We start from the raw sequence: 23,223 nt of genomic DNA, 5'->3' as shown, positions 1-23,223 counted from the left end.
CAGCTTCAGCTTGTAGCCACTACACAATGAAGAACGCAAAATGAAATTTTAAAAAATGCGCTGAATGCTTATGTTGAAACGAACAACAGCGCAAAACTGTGAACTGTGAAACAAAACTGTGAAAACACTTATTTTTCCTCTTTTTGTCCTTTATCAGAGGTCGAATGGATAATAACGCTAATCAAGAGTATTTCGCCCCGGAATCGGCTGGCTGCATGTTTTTTTCAAAGTCTTCTCATGTGTTACGTGAATACAAACAAGTTTATCCTTATCCGAAATCAGTATCCCTGTCTTCCACGAAAGCATTTCCCATATTGGGTTTATCATAATCAGTTAACTAATCAACTGTTTTTTGGTAGTTTCATTCAGGGCGCCTCCATAGGAATAATTGATTTAATTGTTACAAACTTATTTACACTTGAGCATTTTTTAACCTATTAATAGAAACGGAACAAAACTGCATTTTTTACGAAAATAATTGGATGGACGAGGCATCAGTAAAACAATAACGGCTTACTCACTATTGGACGTATATGGTAAGCCTGTGTAGACCTATATTTATTGTTGTACACAGGGTGACTCAAGAAACACCGAACCTAAAGCAAGTGAAGAACACATGAATTGTAAGACGATATCACATATCGGGTGGTCCAAGACAAAACGAACCGGGCATGGACGACTTTATTTGTTTTGGATTGGTTAATCTTGGGCTATTAGATCCCTCACTCCGTAATTTTTGCATATATTAATTTGGGGCGGTTTTCTGGGGGGGGTAGAGGCCTAGCTATGACCTTTCATATCGTGCAACTTTATGAAGTCTAAAATCGTTCTGGAACATCCTTGAAGAAGTTGAAGAGGAGAAGCTAGCTTAGGTTAATCAATTAAGACAAAGTCACACGACGGCTATCCGCTTATAGGAAAGGATGACTTCGTGGAGGGCCCTCTTAAAGAAACTAGCACGTATTTGCTTTAGACAAGAGGAAAACCAGTCAGCCTGTTCGCCGGGATTTAATCAATCCCAGGTCGAAATCCCAGTGTTTAGCTTCTTTACCGCTTGGCCACTGGTTAGCCGGGAGGTAAACTCAAAAAGAGAATTAAGTATTCTTCCACAAATTAAAATAGCAATGGACATTTTGCATTACTTTTCTCAAGAAAGCATCAGCCATGAGGATCGCCTGCGATACCACTCCAGACGACTCGGCCGATGTTGTGGGGTCAAACATAAACGTCTTAAAGGCCTCTGTGACCGTTATCCCGCTTCAGACCAGCGCCGTGAGATGGTGGGGACGGTACCACGGGAGGTACATACGTGGCTGTAGTGCGTTGAATAGCTGGCAATGATACCGTTGGAGCGGTTCGGGCCTGGGGAACAATCATCCTATCTTGCCTCGCATTTGTGCTGTTTAGCCTTCCAGAGCCTTCATTTCGTCGGAAATTTCTTTGTAGCAACCATTGCTGCCAACATCTTTGCGCATCATCTGTACGCTGCAGGTGGCGGTCTATTGCTCGGTATGACCACCCAGCTTCACGCAATCCTATAATGTGACCACGTTCGAAGTCGTTTAGTTGTCTGTAAGGTCTTCGATATCGTCGTAATGGCATTTTTAGTTACTTCTTTACAGAATTACAACGGCAACAACAACAACAACAACAACAAAAAAAAAAAAAAAAAAAAAAAAAAAAAAGATAAATTTTTGCCTTTGTTACTGGTTTTAAACTTTACGAATTGTGCACCATGATCGCAATTCCTGTTCATTTGACTTGAAACTTTAATCATTTGCATGTTCGATTAAGATGTTTTTGCATACCATATTTCGTCACGATCGCGAAAATCCTTCTTGGTGCTTCGATTTTTTTGCAAAAGACTGTATTTTCAGTACGATGAACTCAAATTTGGCTAAGTATAAAGGGCAAGTCAAATTTAGTGATTATGTTGTTAAATAATGATGTTAATCTGGTAGTCTTACTCACTGGTGCGCATGGTTATGCAAATCTCTGATGTTTTTCAAGCGAAAGCCGATCGTTGTGTATATGGGAAGAAAAATAGTTATGTATTATGCAATATAATATATATAGCCTTCAATGTACGCAATGCCTAGGCTGTGCGCAATGCCAAATTTTTGCAATATTCTTGCACTTTTTAGGCGAAAACAGATCGCTGTGTACATAAGGAGCACAGCATATATCATATAATATAGTATATATAATGTTATATATCTTATACAGTCCTTGTTCAAATAATTCAGATTTGTATTTTAAGTAGTTTTCGTTTGATATGTTGATAATGTTTCCCGAGCTCCGATAAATATTAATAGTTTCTCGATCTTGTTTAAAAAGTAACTAGTAATGGTCTATAAATAACTTTTATCACAAAGTCTCATAAACAAAACTTGTCAAACTAATTATTCTGAATATAACAATTTTATCCACAATTTTAGGTTATTACAACTTATTTGCAAATATATACGTAGCGAATTCGGAAACTAAGTACCGTTTCATTCTAGCGCCGTCGCAGCGCTGTGGTAGGCATCCCGCGCATGCGCACTAGTCTTTCTTGCTCACTGACTTTCAATTGTCGCCATTTTGGTTGCTCTATGTTGTGTTTTCAGTTTGCTGTGCACATTCAAAATGTTTAAGACAATTAGTTCTCCCGCTGACTGTGAGATTCGTGCCGCGATTAAATTTTTGAACACGAGGAATGTTAAACCGGCCGAAATTTATCGTGAAGTGACAGAAGTTTACGGTGAATACGCGATAAGTGATGGAATGGTGAGAAAGTGAGTAAGAATGTTTAATGCAGGTCGAACAAATGTCCACGCCGAGGCTCGGAGTGGTCGGCCTTCTGTTGTCACCGATGATTTGGTAAGGAAAGTTGATGAAACAATTCATGAGAACAGACGCTTCACAATGACAACTCTTTCAGAGGCATTTCCACAAATTTCACGTACTGTTTTGTTCGAAATTGTGTCTGACCGCTTGAATTATCGCAAACTGTGTTCCCGATGGGTTCCAAAAATTCTCACTGATGTTCACAAAACAAAGCGACTTGGTAGTGCTCTGACATTTCTCACGCGGTACAGTGATGAGGGAGAAAACTTTTTAAACCAAATTGTGACCGGTGATGAAACTTGGGTGTGTCATTTCACACCAGAATCGAAACAACAATCGATGGAGTGGAGACACACTCATTCTCCGAAAAAACAAAAGTTCAAAGTGACAATGTCATCACAAAAAAATCATGTGCACTGTCTTCTGGGATAGGAAAGGCGTTTTGCTTACTGAATTTCTTCCCAGAGGTGAAACCATTAATGCGGCACAATAATGTGAGACTTTAACAAAACTAAGGCGTGCCATTCAAAACAAACGAAGACGAATGCTCAGTAAAGGAATTGTGTTGCTCCATGACAATGCTCGGCCCCATACTGCTGGTGTCACTCAATCGTTAATTCGACAGTTTCATTCGGAGCAGTTCGATCACCCGCCGTACAGCCCGTACTTGGCGCCGTCCGACTATCACTTGTTCCTGCAGATGAAGCGCGAGCTTGGTGGCAAGCGCTTTGGATCTGACGATGACACGAAAAATGCTGTGGAGTCGTGGTTATCGAAACTGGCGGGAAGTTTCTTTGACGATGGTATACAAAAACTGGTCACTCGCTATGACAAGTGTTTGATCATTGGCGGAAACTATGTTGAAAAATAGTTTAAGACATGTATTTTCAGGTAAAAATAAAATTGGATTCGAAAAAATTGTTTTACTATTTTTTTTTTCAAAACGGTACTTAGTTTCCGAATACGCCTCGTAGCTACAGCAAGACATCTTATAATTCAAATGATGTAAAAAGATTTTAGGATAAGCGACACAAAATATGTAATCAACTTAGATATCTACTTGGAACGCATTAATTATAAAGATGTTTCGTGCTGACAAATATGAGAGATTATTTTAATATTTTCCTTTGCTTCAAACGCACAAATATCCATACTATCATAACTTTGGAGTCTAGAAATGCATGCAAGTATAAAAATCGTAAGAGAAATATAACCACAATCTTTCCGATATTATTATCGACTGCTGTGACGTAAAGCGCATAGTTAAAAAAATCCATAAAGATGCGAAAAAATCGGATAAAAAAATAAAAAGTTAGATCTAGACAGTACAGAAAGAAATGGATATTATGAAATGCGAAAGTGCGCACGTTCAAAATTCCTCTTCTTAAATAAAAAATGCGAAATTTTTGGCGACAATAGCTTACGCATTAAATCTTTAGAACGCGTAGCAACATTGAAAAATGGCAGTGTGCTACTTCATTAAAATGGTTGAAAGGCAGTCAGTTAATTTTCATAGGCCTTACCATGGCCTTGCATACACACGCTTACGACCTTGTGCTGTCCACAATGTAGCATGTATATGAGAGAGGGCCGAATGTGTGTTGTGCAGGCACGCTTGGTAACCATGGTTACAGTCTGATACTTGGCGCCTGTAGTACACGGGCAGCCAAATTAGCTAGTGACCTTTAACAATGAGGATTAGTTAAACAAGTTAAAGGAAAAATTGTTGCCAGGATAATATCCCTTTTGTTTTGCTTTAGTCTTCACGATATATATATATATATATACACATGTATACTTTTTAATATTTAAAGCACTCGAAGCTATCGTTTTGACACCTGCGATTTATTTTTAGGGGTGTTTGATTTCGTTAGATTACGTTTTGACACCAGGCCAAGGTTATTTTTAGGGTGGAGCTATTCTTGTGTACTTGAATTACGATGGCAAGCATTAAAGACTTGAGAAAGGATTGATGAGAGGCAGTTTGCATCCTAAACAAATACTCCATTTCATCGTAAAATGAAAGAAACGCTGAGATCGTTTTTGTTCCGAGGCCAAGGAAAAGATCTTTTCTTTGTAGAAGATGCTTGGAAATTTACGAATTTTCTAAATTGATCACGTGACAGATATTTAAAGAACACCACACATTTCACTTGTTATGAATATTATGATATTATGCAGACACAGATTTGTAATATGGATTCGATTTTAAATTTAGGCACTGTATCTGAAGCCAATTTGTTTTACGTTCCATCCGCCCAGTTTTGACCGACAACATGCTGGATGACGAAGTGCGAGGAATAAGATTCCTACCCACAACTTTTTGAAAGAATTTTCAGTTCAGCAAATTTTTAATGACCTCCATATCTCAGCGTATTCTTTGGCCTTGAAGCATCTATATGACAAATGTCCATGTCTCATGCAGAATCACAAACATCAATAACGTATCCAGAGTTCGACTTTCAACTCAAGGTGTAGGATTCAGCCAGATTTTGGTAACTTCCATACCGTCCTGGGTAGCTACAATATGGTAATATGCTGCCAGAATGAATATATGCAATAATATAGTTGTGTAACTGAAGTAATCCGTGAATTAATAGATATGTTGTATATCTGCTAATGTTTAAGAACCTGTTAAGAAACTGTAAAGAATTCAAGATGTAGTTGATTTCGAACACAATTCCCGATGAAGTTATTGAGGAAGATATTTTAAAACTTGTAGAATTTTATGTTAATTAACCAATTATTATGATTTGAAACAGGACTATAACCATTTTCTTTCCTAGTCATCACCAAAATGCAAATTAGTTGTACATTATTTAAGACAAGGTTTTGAATGTATTAAAGTTAGAACTCCTGGTAGCCTCGCTTTCAATTCCCGTCCTACAGCCAACTCTTCCAAGGTTTATTCCAGCTTTAATCATTTTGATAGCCGATCTAAAATACACTCCCTTAAGGGGACATATGACATAATAATTTTCAAATAATTCTAATTTTAAATTTTGGGCTAAGAAAATAAAGTAGCCTGAGATGATTCCAAAAATATATAATTTATCCATGTTTAGAAATTTTAAGACTGAAATCTTTCATTAGAAAATGTCAATAAGCACTAGCAAGCCCACCAGTTGAGAAGGGACAGATGTCTGGTATGGCAACAATAAAGCTATATCAGCTGGTAAAAAGTATGTTCATAAGACATTCTTTGTTAGAACCTGTTTTGTTAGCTGAGAAGAAGTCTTTAGAAGTCTCTCTGACAAAAAAGTACTGACAAATTACATTCATGGAAGACGTCAAAACCCACCGCTTAACCGGTATAGTGATTAGCGATGCTGGCTGCCGTGCCGAAGGGCCCGGGTTCGAATCTCGGAGAAGGAATTGATGTTTGTAAATGTATAGTGTCCGTGCGGCATGGAAGCACCCGAAATATGCGAAGCTGAAAGTCCTCTCGAGAGGTGGATGGTAGGAGAAGGGTGGGAAACCTTCGGACCCGTCCCCCCTGGGGTGCTCTCCATTAAAATTGATGGTGGAACAGAGCTAAATCGTATTGTCACCTGTAAGGTGCTCAAGGCTGTTTTGCAACGACAGGTACTCCTTGCGCTGCTATACATCAGACAAGTGAACAACAACAACTCAAAACCCGAATGAAAGTTTCAATAATTGCATCTGGACGTGCATACCAAAAACTGATTTTGTCAGTGTCATCACATTAAAATTAGGTTTATTAGATGCGGTGATATGTTTTAATGATGGTGTATAAAGTCGCAATAAATAATGGATTTATTGGGAATACAACCAGAGTTTTATACGGTAAAGTTTTTGTGCGAAAATAGATTGCGATAGAATTCGTGAGGCCCATCTCGCTTACCAAAAGCTTTCTAAAATGGCCAGAAAAAAACATAAGTTAAAAAACATAAACAACTAGATGCAGATATGCCAGTTCAAGATGATTATGGTACAGGAAAATGTTAAAATTATTTTTGATATAAATTATTAGTGTTTAAATTGTTTTTTTTTCCAGTTTTTCTCAAAACGTGTTTTTTTTTTTAACTTTCGGTACACTTTTCTTGAAAACCATTCAGCCTAGAAGGTTTAAATTTTCCACAGTTGTTTATCTTAACTATTCCTTTGAAACTAAGCATGATATAAAATTTATGATAATTAGTTTTGGATATATTAAAAATTTAATACCATTTTTTTTCTATGATTTTCAAACCATTTTACTATTTTATTTTTAATATTTTTTTCTTTTTAAGTAAAATGTAAAACACTGCTTATTGATATGTTTTTAACCTGTTAACTTAAATGATATGTTTTTAACCATCATGCAAAATTTGAAGGAGTTTGATGTATGTTTTAAGAAAAGTATACCAAACTAGCACACTGTCACAAATAATTCGTGAAAGGTAAGAGAAATTAAACAACTGGTTTTTAAAAACAAGCTTTAAATTTATATTTTATGTGTTTTACATAATATACAAACTGTCTATTTTAAATGAAAAAAAAATAAAGTTTATTTTGAAGAAAGTTATACCGTAATAACCTTTGTCCCGAAATAGTTGCATTTCGTGAGTCGATATGTCACATGTGCCCTTAAATTACTCGAGCTCGCTTAGGTAGACTAATTTGTGTGTAGCCTCAAACTACTTGAATCTGAATTTCATTTATGCTATTTTAAGTACCCAGAAGTGGCGTTTTGGCTTGGTTTATTTGATTACGACAAAGCATACTAGGGTAATCTCCTTAAGGAAGGGGTAGCCTGCATGCATAATTTTCTAAAGAAAACTAGCTCGTAACACCCGCAAGTGGCGAAGTTTCGTCTTGTAGCAAAAGCGGTGCCTTTTGTTAAATTTAAAGCGTACATAGAAAGATTATCTTAAACTTGGTAAGACTTCGCCAGTTGAATTCAGGCTGGAGGAATAATTCGCTTGTCAATCTAGTTCAGTCTGAAAGACATTGATTTAAGCTTCTATACGAGCCGAACCTTACAAATTTATCTTGTGTTGGTTTCAATCCATTACAAATTTATCTTGTGTTGGTTTCAATCGATTACAAATTTATCTTGTGTTGGTTCAACTGTGCAGAAGAGCATCTCAATGAGTCGACAAGTCGACTAACGAGATTTTACTCACCTTCCTTCTCTTTAGTTATAATGATCCATATAGTGACAAAATAACCCACAAAATGTATTATTTCATATTTTCAGTATTATATTCTTCACTTTGGCGTCAAAATACTTTTCAGGAGGAAGCTTATCATTATAACTTAACACCAAAATATATGCTATGTATAATTTTTTTACGCATGTGAAAGCTATGGAAACAATTAAAATTTTTAGTAATTTAGTCATATTACCAAACAATTATATAATTTATTATGGTCAAGTGTTGGATGAATCCTCCATCTAGAAACAGATGCCTTCGGCGGCGACTTTCTAAGGAAAACTAGCTTCCGTACTGTCGCAACAGGTGAACTACTGCCAATGAATGTCGAGATCGACCAGGCCACATTTAGTCAGAATGTAGAATAAACTGTTACATACAATATGTCTATTACATATTTCGATGGTCAATTTCACTCTGACCGCAGTGAAAAGTAATTCGAGGAGCCCTGTCACATCCCCAGATTAAAACATTTCGATTTCACATTTATCGATGGTTTTCGTTTTACAGCTTACAGTTTCTTAAATACGCAGTTTTTCCTTTCGCGAAATTTTCCAGATAATTTTACAGGTTCTCGGAATATTCAGAACTCAAGAAATGTTTATTAAACGATCACCTTTTTAAAATTTGCAGACTTCACACAAGTAAAAATTATTTTAGCATTATGTTCACGTATCTGCAAATAAAATACATGATGTGATAAAAAAAATTCCGCGACCGAATTTTTTTTTGTCTCCATTTAAAATTTTAGTTAATTTTTATGTCGATGTATTGTTTAAACGTTTCTAAGCCTAAATAATTTCTAAGCCTAAACAATTCTAAGCCTAGGAAATATATCTATGATATAAGGAAGTATTATACCGCTACTGGCATTTTTGCACAGAAATGTTTCCCTTGTCGATTTTTATTAAATAAGAAAATGAGTGACCTTGAAAGAACAACTAACTTGCATTAAATTCCGAATTAAGCTTAACAAAACTGTAAAAGAAACTCATGACCTAATTAATCAAGATTTTAAGAATGAATCTATGTCAAGATAAAAATCTTTGAGAAATATGAACGTTTTAAATCGACTGGAACTTCAACAGAAGATGATACCCGCACAGGACGGCCATCAACATCAGTAACTGAGTCACAGTAACAGTAAACAAGAGGAATTCGATGCTGCTCTTCAAGAAAATTAAAGAATAACTTTGAGAGAGATATTCGGGGAAAATTGCGGAGAAGTTGGCCTGGAATGTGGGAAAAACAATAGATGCTTCATCACAACACACACTGCTATTAAATTGCGGAAATTCTTGGATTGCAATGAGCTGGCATCTGTTTCACTGCCACTATATTTGCCAAATTTGAGTACAACAACTTTTTTCTCTTTTCCCACAGTTGGAAAAAACTTTAAGATTTTAAAGATTTCAAGCAAGAGGCGAACTACTGAAAAATCGCGAGAAATACTTTAAGCTGTAACAAAAGATGCTTCCAAGCAGATTTGGATAGTTGGAATTTAATTTTAATTTTGTTTTAGGTAACCTATTGCTTGCATAATGTTGGAATTTCTATTTCCAGGTGTCTTAAATAACTGAGTTCTTTTTTAAAACCACGGTTTAAACAATGTTATCTTGAATTAAAATTGCAGATTGCTCAGGTATTGCCGTTGACTGATTCTCCACTTCTAACTACCCTTTCAATGCATGAAGTACCTGAATTTTACAAGCTCTTGATCATCTTCATTTACTAATTGCAAACAGCAGGCAAATAATGAAGCTTTGTTATCAATGACAGCCCTAATCAGTACTTCCTTTGAAAATTCTTACGATGATTTTTTTTTATTTGGGAAAGACGGAATTTCGAAGAAAAAGAGTCAAAGAAGAGTTTATTTCCACCTGTTTTTTCCCATTAAGAAAGTAAGAAGCAGTGTTAAAACTATTGATCAGAAGAGTACGAAAAGAATCCTCAAAACAACAATTCAGAATCCAGCATTTGAAAATCTGCTTTTAGTTTACAATCTCATATTCACGGAAGTCCTCACTGAGAAAAGGCCTGTCACAGTATGGCCGGAGGTTCTTTTTATTGCAAAATTACTTGAAATAACTCATTAGCGATATAACTTGGCACATTGATGACAAAAAGTGGTTTTAAAAAGAAAGCAAAGCTAACCAAAAGCCTGACACTACCATTTTGTGTTTCCTGCCCTTTTTCTCTGAGAAGTCGGGAGATGTGAATCCCTACGGGCTAATTAGTTGTAATTCATCCGAAAATTTCTTGCTCTTCTAGTACCGTCTTAACCTATAGGTACTAGCTATGGCTCGTGGTCTAGGGGCCCATATTTCTTTAGATTTATTGTTATTCTTCAGAGAATTCGTAGAAGTAAGAGCTCCAGAAGACTACAAAGACAGCCGCCTTTGATACTGTTAAGACCCTCATAGTCTCCCTCCCTTACAGATAACACAAACCTTTTTTGTAGAAAAATGTCTTTGCGCTTTCTTATCTAGTTCATCCATTCTGCCATTATTTTGGTTAAGAAAATGGTTCAACGTTTCGCGATGAAATTTATTATGCTTACAGCCACTTTCTTAGAAGAGGAAGTCCGATTCGAAGATCGGCATTCGCTAAGTAGTCTTACGGCCTATGTAAGCCTTTACTACTCTATATTCACATTTTCCCTAGGGTCATCAAGATGTTGGGTGGTAAAAGACCAGCACGTAATAACTGGAGAGAGGAAAAGAATTTTCTTTTCTTTTTCCATAACTAAGCAACATTTCACCAACCTCACCCGAACCCACAAACAAAAATCTACGACCCCGAACGCTGTTCCTAACCGCTTAGTTAGACTGGTTACATAGGAAGTTGATGATTCAGTCTTCAAATTCTGCAAATTTGAAAAGAATTTCAGTTACTTTAAAGTTACCTGCGAGTTTGTCTGCATTCTAGTGGCAAGTTTAATTTCTTATATTGGGTATATAATTTCTGTTAAGAGTTTATTTATTTTCGGATTTTAACCAAGCTAGTGTGCTAGTTATTTCATTAGGAAGGCTAGAATATTTTTCTTAAGAACGTCGCTATAATTCCTTCGTTGTGTTTTAGGGTAGGTATTTTTTGATAATTTTAAAGCAGGCAAATCTGTACTTTTTAAAGCATGTTTGGCCGGTATCGGGGTAATAATAAGTTTATTTTTATGTCCAAATTTCTTCTTATAAGCTTCACACCTACCTAAGAACTAACTTGAGAGTAATTGCAGAAAAGGCAATTATATTTTTCTTCCGATTTAAAGTTACGTAAGTTGCTTCTGTGGTTTGCGCCACATTTACAGCACTTTGCTCATTAAGTGTTATGTGTATCCGTACCGTATCCAGCGTGTAGATCACCACGCCACGAAGATATGCCAAGAGGCACGAAAAATACCTTATTGCCCAAGTTAAAAATAAAGAAATTATATTTTCTTTAAAAATAACACTTTTTATTTTATTTATTTATTACTTTTTGAGACTCCCTAATTAACTATTTTGTTTAATATAAAGGCACTTTCTAAAATTTTTAGACGAGAGGCATTATAATAGTTCATTTAAAACTCACTTAGGGTTTATACTGATGGCCAAAATTTTATTGAAATTCGGAGTACGCAAATGAGAAATGTTAACTACGCAAGAAGAAATTTATAGTTATGAGAAATGTTAACTAAAAAAATAATTACCTTCAAATCCTGAGAATGCACCCTATATTCTTAATTAAAAGATATTAAAATATACATTGGAGTGCAAAAATTAAGGACGAGACGGTTTTTTCAATATAACTTTGTACAAAAGCTTTCCAAATCAACACATTTAATACCGTAAGATCCCCAATACGTAAGGACATGAGTAATGTAAGCAATACTTACTAAAAGAGAAATCAGAGGGATAAAAAGAAGCTTTATTGAAAAAGTAGCACGGAGCGCAATGCGGCTGAAGGCCGAAACATCCCTGTGATGGGTGTCCAGCAAGAAACATCCGGTCTTTAATAGGGGATATGATCTCTTCTGACTGCTAGGCAGGTTTCACAGCGTCTGCCCATGCTGAGAATGAGGGTGTCAATGAGTTGTTGAGGCATTGCTGCCCATTCGTCTTGCAGCGCCAATCGAAGCTCCGGAATCGTTACTGGTGGTAAGGTACGAGCTGCCAAGCGTCTGCCTAGAAAATCCCATACGTGCTTGATGGGATTGAGATCCGGAGATCGTGCCGGCCAGTCCATACGTTCAATATCCTCACTCTCTAAGAGCTGTTCGGCAGCTACTCTGCGATGACATGGTGCATTGTCGTCCATGAAAAGGAACTGCGGACCCATAGCGCCTCTAAAAAGACGCACATATGGAAGAAGAATCTCGTTACAATAACGGGTCCCGTTGACTGAACCTGCGTCGAAGATGTGAAGTTCTGTATGACTACCAAGCATGATGCCTCCCCAAACGAGAACACCGCCACCTCCATACCTATCCCTTTCAATGATGTTCAAGGGATGATTGCGGCTTCCCCGCTATCTCCAGATGAGTATGCGATGAGAATCGCTACTCAGACTGAATCTGCTCTCATCTGTAAAGAGTACTCGTCCCCATTCATTGTCTCTACAATTCCGGTGTTCCCGGCACCACAGAAACCTAGAGGTACACACCGTACAGGGCGTCGTGCAAACAGACCACCACCGTGCAGTCTTCTGGCCACGGTAAAACGCGATATCGGTCGTCTAGTCGCCTGTGTCGTGTGTCTAGCGATTTCTCCCGCTATCTGCCGCCTGTTTCTTCTGGCTTGTAAGGCAATATACCGGTCATCTGCGGGTGTGGTTCCTCGTGGACGACCACTACTAAACCCCCGGATAGCTGTTCCTGTAGTTTGAAATTGTCTCCAAAGTTGTGAAACGATGCTGTGAGCAATTCCGAACTCTGCAGCCACACTTGTCACACTGCGCCTTCCTCCAAATTCCCAATGATTCGACCTCGGGTAAAAGCATCCAGATGTCGTCTAACAGATTGATTATTCGCCATTTCTCGCTGAGGCGGCAACTCGGTGTGATTTTAACTGCTATACGGCGTGCAATCTCTTTGCCAGAAATACTGATCTTACACCGACAACATGCTTTATACTACTCAGACACTCCCCCATTACGTCTACCTGCATATCTGCGCTTGCGCTACCGTACATCACCTTACTTAATCTCCTGATTGGTCTTTCTGTCCGCTCTGCCTCTTCGTTCAGCTGATATGCTAATTTTTCGAATTCGTCCTTAATTTTTGCACACCAGTGTACTTATAAGCTAAAGCGCGTAACCCTGCTTAATTGTATAATTAAACAGTCCTGCATATATAATCATAAAAAATTTAATTGACGCAATAAAACGTGAATTTTTCATGATTTCAAATTCTGGTTCTAAAAGTTATTACCTCAGAAGAATAAATAATTGGCCATTTTATATAGATATAGCATTTACACAATCAAACACGATTTCTTGAAATTCTAATCAGCCATTTAAAAAAAATCATACATGCAAACAGAGAAATCACATTTTGTAAACGTTTAATTGAAAAATGAAGTTAGCTCATAGTCCTGCGAGCACGTTATTTTGTTCAAATTAACTTGATAAATATATAAACAGATATGCTAATAAGTTAATTTTCCTACCATGTGTAACTTCGTATTTGTATTCAGAAGCATTTCATTTTACAAATTTAAGGGGAATTAATATGAGGAATTTGCTGAAATGCTAATTAATATAAAACAATCGTCTGGTTCTTTAAATGGCAAAGCTTACAACTATTTCTTTACCATAACTTAAGTTCCAGAAAGAATTTTTACATGGGACTTGTTTTATATATGGTTTGTTTGTAAGAAATCAAATTTTAATTTTAAAAAAATCGATTTTACGGTCTGTTTAAAAGTACCTGACACCTTAAATTTGTCTCGCAAACATTTGTAATTTCCTTTCACTCTTTATCTAAGCTTCGGATTGGTTGCAAAATACTGGCTTGTTTGAAAATTATCAAGAGATTATTTTTTTTTTTCGTCCTTTAAACGAAGTTTATTTTTTTAAATCATAATCATAGCCTGATTTCCGCAAGGAAAACAAGACACATTCCTTGGACCTTTACTTTAATGGGAGCCTCCAAATATCCTGGAATATTTAAAATCGACTGCAAATTCAATTTCAACGAACACATCAACAGTATCTCCGTCAGCTCAGAAAGACTCCACAGGTATTTATCTTCTTCTCAAAAGAAACTCACAGTTAAGCTTGGACAATAAGCATTTATTTATCTCCGTATTACACCCCCCCCATCATTCAATATGCAGCCCTAGGCTATGTCGGCACTTCCAACAGATGTTGAAAGAAACTTCAATAAGTCGTCCAAAACAAACTCTTACGAATAATATGAAATGCTCCCTAGTTTCTTCGAAACAACCTCATCCCCGCTTAAAAGTCTCCACAATGGAAGAACTCTCAAGATCATCTGTCCTAATGTTTCAAACCCATACTCTTGTCTAATCATGTAAAAATGTCTGATATCTTAAAAATACGATCACACAGTTCTGAGGGAAAAAAAAAAAAAAAAGCGTTATAAACGACCCTGCACTGTGCTTCAATCCCATCATGGAGTTTCAATATTTTGCTTAATTTCATTTCATCTACCGCGTCTCTTTATCTATCGCGTCTGTCAATGGCTTAGCACTGTTCTCCGGATCGGGTGTTCGAGACTTTTTTTTTTTTTTTTTTTCATACGGCAAACTTAAGTTTATTTTACGTTTCTCGTTTTTGTATCGTATTTAACCAAGATTTTATCTTACTTATTTAACCAAGAATTTGTCTTATATATTGTGTCGTAGTTATTATTATATATTGTATATTGTTATTATTATATATTATATATTATATATTGTGTCGCACATATTTTTATCCAATCCAGATTTTTTTTCTTTTCTTGTATTTTGGAACTTTTTTAATCTATCTTCGCAGTCAGTATCATACCTTTCATCTCCCAATGATTTTCTCACGGTTGCCTTCTAGGTGGTGTGTTTGCTTTCTTTTCTTTAAATCACTGCACTTTTGTCCTTACAATCTGGCCGCAAGGCTGACACCGCACCTGGAATGGTCGTTTGCCCAACACCACTTACCCGACAGGTACGTTTGCTCGACAACTCAGTTACCCGATGCCACCTGCTGGACGGGTGCGTTTACCCTGATTCCCCAGAGACGCTGTTAACGCTTCCGGTCACTAATTAGCGAGGGGAGGGGTGTAACTTCTTTTCCCATGTTCCCTATACAGAAACCAAAGAAAGAAAGTAGAAAATATCGCTTCATCTTATTAGCTGAAATACTAAAGACAAATACAGGACATTACGCTTTATATAATTCGTCTAATCTCTTACTATATTCAGGGCTTAATTTCTAAAAGTAAAAGTGCCGGAGCCCTATCAAGGAACAAGAGTCAGGAAAGAAGAACAAGAGTTAAATGAATAAATAAAATGACTATTAAAAATCATTAATAATGTTAAAATTATATAGTTAATGAGTATCAAAATAATTAATTATTATTTAATTGATATTATTAATTAATTTCTATTAATTTTATTTAATTTATAATTATTATTTTATTAATTCACAGTAAATTAATTATTATTTCTTAAAATAATTAAAGATTAAACTCATTAAATGATTAAAACTGAATAAAATGCAAAGAGATAAATTCAAATTTAATAAGCGATTTTAAATATAATTTTATTGCTAAAAATAAGATTTTCGAGATAAAATTTTTACTGAAATAATTGTTCAGTTACATAAAAGAAGTCCCAGGCCCTTCTTATTTAGGAATCCGGTGCGCTCCGGTTAGAATTAAAATATGTCCCAGAAAACTAAGAAGTACCGGAGCCGGGCTCCGTTGGGCACCGGCGCAATTTAAGCTCTGACTCTATCTTGTGTTTCATATTTTGCCACATCTTAACATCTTAGGTGATGGGTTAGGGCGTATGTATTACTTTGAAATATGATATCAGTGTTCAAAAATGGGTCATTCAAAGTTGATTGTCAATGGTTATTTGATATGCAAAGAAAAACACAGTAGTGATTTGTTTTATTGGTGTTGAGAGAAGCACAAAACCCTGATTTGTGGAGATACGCAAACACCATACTTATAGTCGGACACAATCACCTTCGGAACAGAGGGAAAGATAATCATGTGGTGTGGTGTGGTGTATTTAATTATGGCAAAGCACACGAGGGCTATCTGCCTAAAGGGAGGGATGCCTTTCGTGGAGGACTTTCTAAGGGAAACTGGCTCGTATACACGTTACACATGGGGAAAACCACGAAAACGCCCATGCAGCCAGCCCGTTCGCGGGATTCGAACCTCAGACCGAACTACCAGTGTTCAGCGTCTTTACCGCTCGGCCGCTGGTGGGCTGAAAGATAATCACGAATCTCATGCTTAAAAAAGAGAGAGATGTTGCTGTAACGGTAGATAATACTTAGCGCTAGATAATAGCGAATAGCCCACCAAACTCGCCACCCGACAACGCAAATCATTCAAGAGGAAACCAATGCTGTTCCGGAGCAAAGTTATTCTGCATTGCCTAGTCTCCATGTTCTAAGCCAGGTTATAGAAAGAAATCGTAAAGAATTTTGCCTAAGCAGCCAACTACTTTGGAAAATATTGATATTCCATTAGCACTTAGGACTATTGGTGATGAAAAATTTGTATTAAATGATTCATTCTTTAACAATGAAAGCATATGTTTGTTCACGAGAAGCAAACTAATAAACAAACAATAACAAAAAAAAAAAAAAAAAAAAAAAAAAAAAACTTTGCTCTGTTGAAAGAAGCCTTTGTTGGATCATGGACGAGACAGTTAAAACTGAGCCAAGACATTTTTTTTTTTCCAACTATATACCATCCACGCCCCTGGAAATGCAAGTACTTCTTGTTTACGCGTTAATGAAGAGCAAATTGGAGGAGTGTTATATTCATTTATTTAATCTTTGAATCACTTTGCTGCTGAACCTGACCTGGCATTAAAACCTCATTTCATTATCAGTGATTCTGAAAAAGCAGCAATTAATTATTCTAGTCACGAATTCCCAGATGTCGCTAGTAAATTATGTTTATTTCAGTTAGGAGAAAGTCTGTGGCGCTATATTCAGGCATCTGGGCTTTCTAAAGGTATGGCAAAGATGAAAGTTTTAGTTTGAAACTTCGACACATTCCAACCCCTGCTTTTCTTCTATGTAGTGATATTTATCTGCATTTCATGAGATAAAACATCTTAGTCTCGTTGAAATATACGCAGTATCACAGTAGTTAGAGGATAATCATGTACATAGTAAAATCAGGTAGAATATGAGAAATGGAAGGATTACTGGAAGTCCTCCTTTATTTCCTCCTAACTTCTAATCCGTATCCAAATGAGTAAATCTTAGTATTCCGAGAACACAAAATTGAGTCAAAGCATGACACAAGCGTTTTGAAGCACTTGTTGGAAAATCTCATGTTGGTATTTTATTGAAGAGTTTAGAAAGGATCAGTTACAAATGCAATGTAGGACAGAGGATATCGTTTGCGGAAGAGCCTTTTCGCCAACTCGCAAGGAACACGCTGAACGAGAAAAATGAATCCCCGCTGTCTTTAACGATCGAAAAAACCGAATGACTATAGATTTTTTGCATAGTATTGCGCACATTATTACATTATGCACCATTAAAAATGGCGAAACCCTCGGTGAAGATATCTGACGCATGTAGACGTGCCAACATTAAGCAACCAAGCTATCGGACAAACATACCAGACCCATTTAAGATATGTTAAATACGAGTATTATGTATTTTTTTTTAATTCCAGGTTTTAAAAATACAAAATTATAAGCAGTAATAAAATGACAGTGGCACAGTGGGCCTTTGAAAATTAAGAAATACAGAATTAAATAAAGACTGCATTTTTTTAAAATTATACATTATTAAATTATGATTTACATTGATCAAGATTACATGATATTTTAAACAATTCCAATTAATTAAGATGGCTTGGACATATAAATACCACAGAATACTGTGCTCACATATATCACATGACCTTTAGCGAGCGGGATTACGGCAAGCATTCCTTGATGGAGGTGTTATTGGTAAGACGCTGAGGTATGTGTTGTTAAATAAAGATATCCGAAGAGAAGATTTCTGGAGATACTGAGCGGAATCATATGATTCTTCCTTCTTTTTCTTAAAGAGCGTTATATTTCACGCCGCTCCGGAAGCAGGGACAGATTTAAGCCGGTCGCGCGGAATGTTAGAATTAACGCACAGCAAAATATTTTGCGTGCCGAAAGTCTAATTAAACTAAAATATTTATATTTTTACTGCATATTTTGATGATACTAATCAGCAAAGCGCCACAGACAGTCGCCTACGAGCAACAAATGAATAAAGGAATAGTTCACTTAAGTTATTAAGGTATTTAATTATTAAGAATAGCCAACTGTACTGATTGCCTAGGGCGTCGAAAATGCTGTAGTCGGGAGTGATACTAGTTTTCTCTATTATTTATTTAAAAGCTGTTACATAACTTAATATCGGTTGCCGGCTGTTGATGATTTCATATATTTATTTTCTTTATGAATCTTTCTTCTTCGGATCAAAAATGAAAATAAACCATAAATTTAATACAGTGTATTATACCAAATCGTTTAATATTCTATCTAATGTTAAGTTTTTTACACGTTCTATCTAATGGTTTGAATACCATTAGACACGCCTGATTTTCTCTCTGCCCTTTAGTCTGCCTCTTGATTTCCAATATGAAAGCAATAAAACACGCCTAAACTTTCTTGACCTAAGAACACAAGAAATTTGCTTAAAACTTGTAATATCTTATCAGATGCAAATTGCTGTTTCTTAATAATAAGTAAGGCGTCTGTATGCAGTGGAGTAGCGAGCATAACTGGCGCCCGGGGCAGAATACCTTTTTGGCGCCCCCCCTCCGAAAAAAAAACAGTGATATGATGAAAATCTTGTTTGGAAACCATTTGGCGCCCCTTTGCGAGCGGCGCCCGGGGCATCATCACCCTTGCCCCCCCCCTCGCTACGCCACTGTCTGTATGCAGATAGATCTTTCATTCTTAATTGGGCACGTAATTCAGATAATAAGGTCAGTTTTAACTGCTTTGATAAGGATATTATAACGTCAATTTTAACTGCTATGACTTAGCTAATTATCGTGAAGTTATAAAGTATTTTTTCTCTCCTTTCAGTATGCCTTCGTGGAGTAAAGATAGCACACTCGGTGCGTACTCGAGATATCCAGGTTCGAATCCCGACGAGGGCATTGCACGTTTTTCACATCTCCTGCTTCAGAAAACCCTAATGACTCAGTTTCTTTTATATATTTTTGGTTAGTTTAATCAAATTTGCATAAAGATCAACAAATCAAAAGAACTTTTTATGGAAATTTTATTACTTAGATTCAGCGTGCTATAACACAAACCTGGTTCTTAATTTAAATAATTTTTTAAATGCCATATGTATTAAGGTTGCATGTTCAGAAAAACAGAAGAAATATTTTAAGTTACCAAGTATAAAACAAAAATTAAGACACTAAATAGTTGAGACTTCAAGTATTTAACATCATCTAAAGGTTGAGACTTTAAATATTTAACATCATCTAAAGGTTGAGACTTCAAGGATTTAACATCATCTAAAGAACAGTGTAGACGTTTTAAGCTCACAGAGAACTTTTATTTTATTTCAGTTAACAAAATTTAAAGTGAAGACGAAAGTGAATTTCATCCAGTCATTCAGAAAATATTATAATATTTTCCCCCTGGCTCTGAGACCAAGATTTTAATCGATATCGTCTTTCGAATATTAGATTCTTTGTAATTATAATCTGCTCAAAATGCAGTCCATATTATGAAACGCAGAAAGATCGGAATACTTCAAAACCTTCCATAAATGATGACGAAGAACTCCGTCGCAACAGACAACCATACAGTTATAATAATAGTAAAAGACAAAATAAGTTAGATTCATGCTCTAAAGTTAAAAAAAAAAAGAAAAAGTGGAGGAATCATTCTTTTTTTTTCTGAAAATCTCCCTCCCCCCTCTCTTTTTTTCCCAACCAATTGTCAAACCTCGAATTTCCTAAAATGTCACCTTTATTTGCAGGAGAATTTTTTCATAAAAATTTTAAACACAAATTATTTCCGGGTCCCTTCGCTCTTAGACTTGACATATAAGACATTTAATTTTGATTAACTAGTAAATTACGATTAACAGAGCGATACGTCATAGCTGGCTTCATTTTGATGAACGATGAAGCTCGTTTCACATTTTCTTTTTTACTTTGACGTTCGCCATGCTCACCTTATTATGGGCAGAAAATCATGTAACATTATTTTTGAACGTCTGTATTGATGCGTAAAACGTCTTTATATCGATAAATTTATTGATGCACCAATTTATTTGCTTTGTTTTAATTAACTGTTTTAGTTAAACACTTGGGAACGGCAAAAAAGTGCCCACACTTTTATTAATATTATTTCTAATATCATTGCGTGCAGAGCTTAAGATGACATTTTAATCTCTCGACTTGACGTTTTTTCATTTTTAAATGCTGACTGCATAACATGTCATACAGGATTAATCCACTGAGGGAATTGTACCTGTTTGAGCATTATAATGTTCAAATTGGTATTATTATCTAAACTTATTTATGAAAGGATACTGAATGCATCGATTAATTGACAATTGGAATTCGGTTAGAAGAAAGAAATTCAGTCCTTTCCTAAAGCAATTTTATCAAGTCAACCTTTCTTTTCCTTAAGGAAATCGCATTTTCGAAATCAAAGCTAATTAAACTGAAACCGATTGACTGAATTTTATATTCAATCAACACTGCAGCAGACAAATTACCTGTAGCATCATTAAATTGATTAAAAGTTATTTAAAAGAGAGTGCGGAGCATATTAAGTTATTCCAGCTACTTCGGGTATTCTTCTGGGTACGAAGATATTAACTTTTAAGCTGAGCGACATTAACTCGATTAACTGTACTGTGCTTGTGTGAGATGCTTGGAAAGTAAAAACAGCACTGAGTTAATTTATAAAGCATTATACTATAGTCTTAAATTAATTGTGAACTATTAATAACATTATAAAAGAATACAAGGTAATTTTATACACGAAAAGTGGTCAAAACTTCAGTGCGCAACGTTGCTAGTACTCAGCATGTAACCATTGATTTTTGTTTCCTTTCTTAATTCTGCGTTTATTCTCGTCAGCTGATATTGAAAAATAAACAGGGAAGTATTGGTGAAAAATTTAGAATTTTTTTACCCTGTGAAAATCCGAAATTTTAGGACTTTAGCACGAAATTTGGAATAAAAGTGCTATACGACGTGTCGAAGTTCTTTCGCATAATCTTTTACAGTGTATGAAGAATTAGTAGTATTATTCTTATCTAATGCGTTAAAACCTACAAAAATTCAGTCTTCTAAAAAGATTTTTTTTTTCAGGTTGTGAATTATTATATTGAAATTTTTTCGCCCAGTGAATTTAATTTTGAATTTATTTTATGCTAAAATGAAACTACACTAAGCTTAGAAGCTTGGTTGAATTTATTCTGTTGGTATGGAGATTATCGGTGACAGTCTAATAAGCATGTAAGCTTAATTTCAAATCCTAAGTTACAGATATTTGTGACATCTCTTTTTCGCGCTCCGTGATGCAATATCATTCGCCATGTTCATATGAGTTTAGAAATTAAATGAAAGAGAAATACCTAGAAAGGTTTATGATACGCTAAGATTTCATTTTGTTGCTTGCTTAAAAATTTCTTAATGCTGTCGACAAGAGTAGCGAAATATGCAGCTTCCTAGTAGACAACAGTATTCCATTTTCTCAATGAAACGAAAATTAAAAAAAAAAAAAAAAAAAGTAATCGTAATCATTAGCTCAATAAAACATTAACATTACATAGGCTCATTAAATCTTACATTTTTATCATAAAAACATACCTTTGCCCTGAGATGATTATATCTTTAGCAGTTGATATTTTCCTCCTTTAGAAGAAAACAGCTGAAATAAAACATAAAAATTACTTCTATGGCACATACTTATTTGTTCCTTTATAGCATATGAAACATGTAAACAATTTCATCATTTGATTTTTTACTTGCAATTTATAAGAATTATTTTGAACAGGCAAGAACATAACTTTATTTGCATATATATGTTCATTTTCTATAAAAATATGTATTTTTCAAAAAATTTCACGAAACAACAAAATGTATTATGGAAGCCTCGTATTAACGTTACGCATGGGAAAAGCCGCAATTTTTTTTTTTTTTTGTTTTGTTGTTTATTTTGATTATGGCAAAGCACATGAGGGTTACCTGTCCAAGGGGTGGAATGCCTTCGTGAATGACTTTTTTAAGGAAAACTGTTTCTTTTTCAAGTTACATGGTGAAAAACACGAAAATGTGCATGCAACCAGCCCAGTCGCCAGAATTTGAATCTGGGTCAAACTGTTAGCGCTCAGTAATCTTACAGATCAGCCGTTGATGAGGGAGATAAAGGCTTCATATGCCGTCCCGATCAGTTAAGGGCCGTTCCTACTGGGGTTTATCTGAGCTAACGGAGTCAGTTCCACGTGTCGACTAGCTCCGCTGTGCCTGCAGTTCAGACTTTTCAACTTGCTCCCCTAAGGGAAAAGACTGGTTTTGGAGATGGGTCGGCTACGCCAGTTGAGTTCGTTAGCTCAAATCCCAGTGGGAACGGCCCTTTATAGTGTTAGTGCTCCTGGCTGCTGTATCATTTAAATCCTGGAAAAGGCATGGATGTTTGTAAATGTATAGAGCATGTGCGGCATGGAAGCACTCAAAATATAAGGCGAGCCTAATGATCTCTCGAGTGGTCTGCTGAAAAAGAGATAAGGGGTGGGAGAGTTTCGAATCCGTTTACCGGGGATTATCCTTCAAAACTGAAACTGAACTAGCAAAATCATACTGTCATTTACATGGTACTTAAATTCCATGGCAATGACAGAGACATTCTTGTGCTCCTTGCCACAGTTAAATTCATGAACTTATTCTGATAAGGCCAGAAAAATGACATAAGCCACAACAAGTTACATCTGCGTTTGAGCTGGCATTCATCTAGAGGGACGCTAGGGCGTACAAATTTTAGGCAGTAAATTACTTCCTTTTACCTAGGCCCCCTTAGGTAAAAGGAAGGCT

At 35.9% G+C, this 23,223-nt stretch overlaps 1 protein-coding gene and 1 long non-coding RNA gene across 5 annotated transcripts in view; one reads left to right on the top strand and one right to left on the bottom strand.

Annotated features, from left to right (window-relative positions):
* The window catches only part of LOC146993136 (uncharacterized), a 225,829-nt gene that overhangs the window by 33,257 nt on the left and 169,349 nt on the right, over nt 1-23,223 (top strand). The gene's annotated exons all lie outside the window — the stretch shown is intronic.
* Nucleotides 1-23,223, bottom strand: part of LOC118205332 (myocyte-specific enhancer factor 2C-like) — a 523,715-nt gene that overhangs the window by 342,616 nt on the left and 157,876 nt on the right. For all 4 annotated transcript variants that reach the window (XM_085807882.1, XM_085807884.1, XM_085807875.1 and 1 more), the window contains exon 2: nt 22,003-22,063. The gene's annotated coding sequence lies outside the window, so the exon portion shown is untranslated. The remainder of the gene's footprint in view (nt 1-22,002; nt 22,064-23,223) is intronic.

Source organism: Stegodyphus dumicola, chromosome X1 (genome assembly GCF_044657685.1).
Source record: "Stegodyphus dumicola isolate Sdum_Otavi_A_Nest chromosome X1, ASM4465768v1".
NCBI lineage: Eukaryota > Metazoa > Arthropoda > Arachnida > Araneae > Eresidae > Stegodyphus > Stegodyphus dumicola.
The sequence above is the reverse complement of the archived record's forward strand: the minus strand, read 5'-3'. Positions and strand labels throughout refer to the sequence as shown.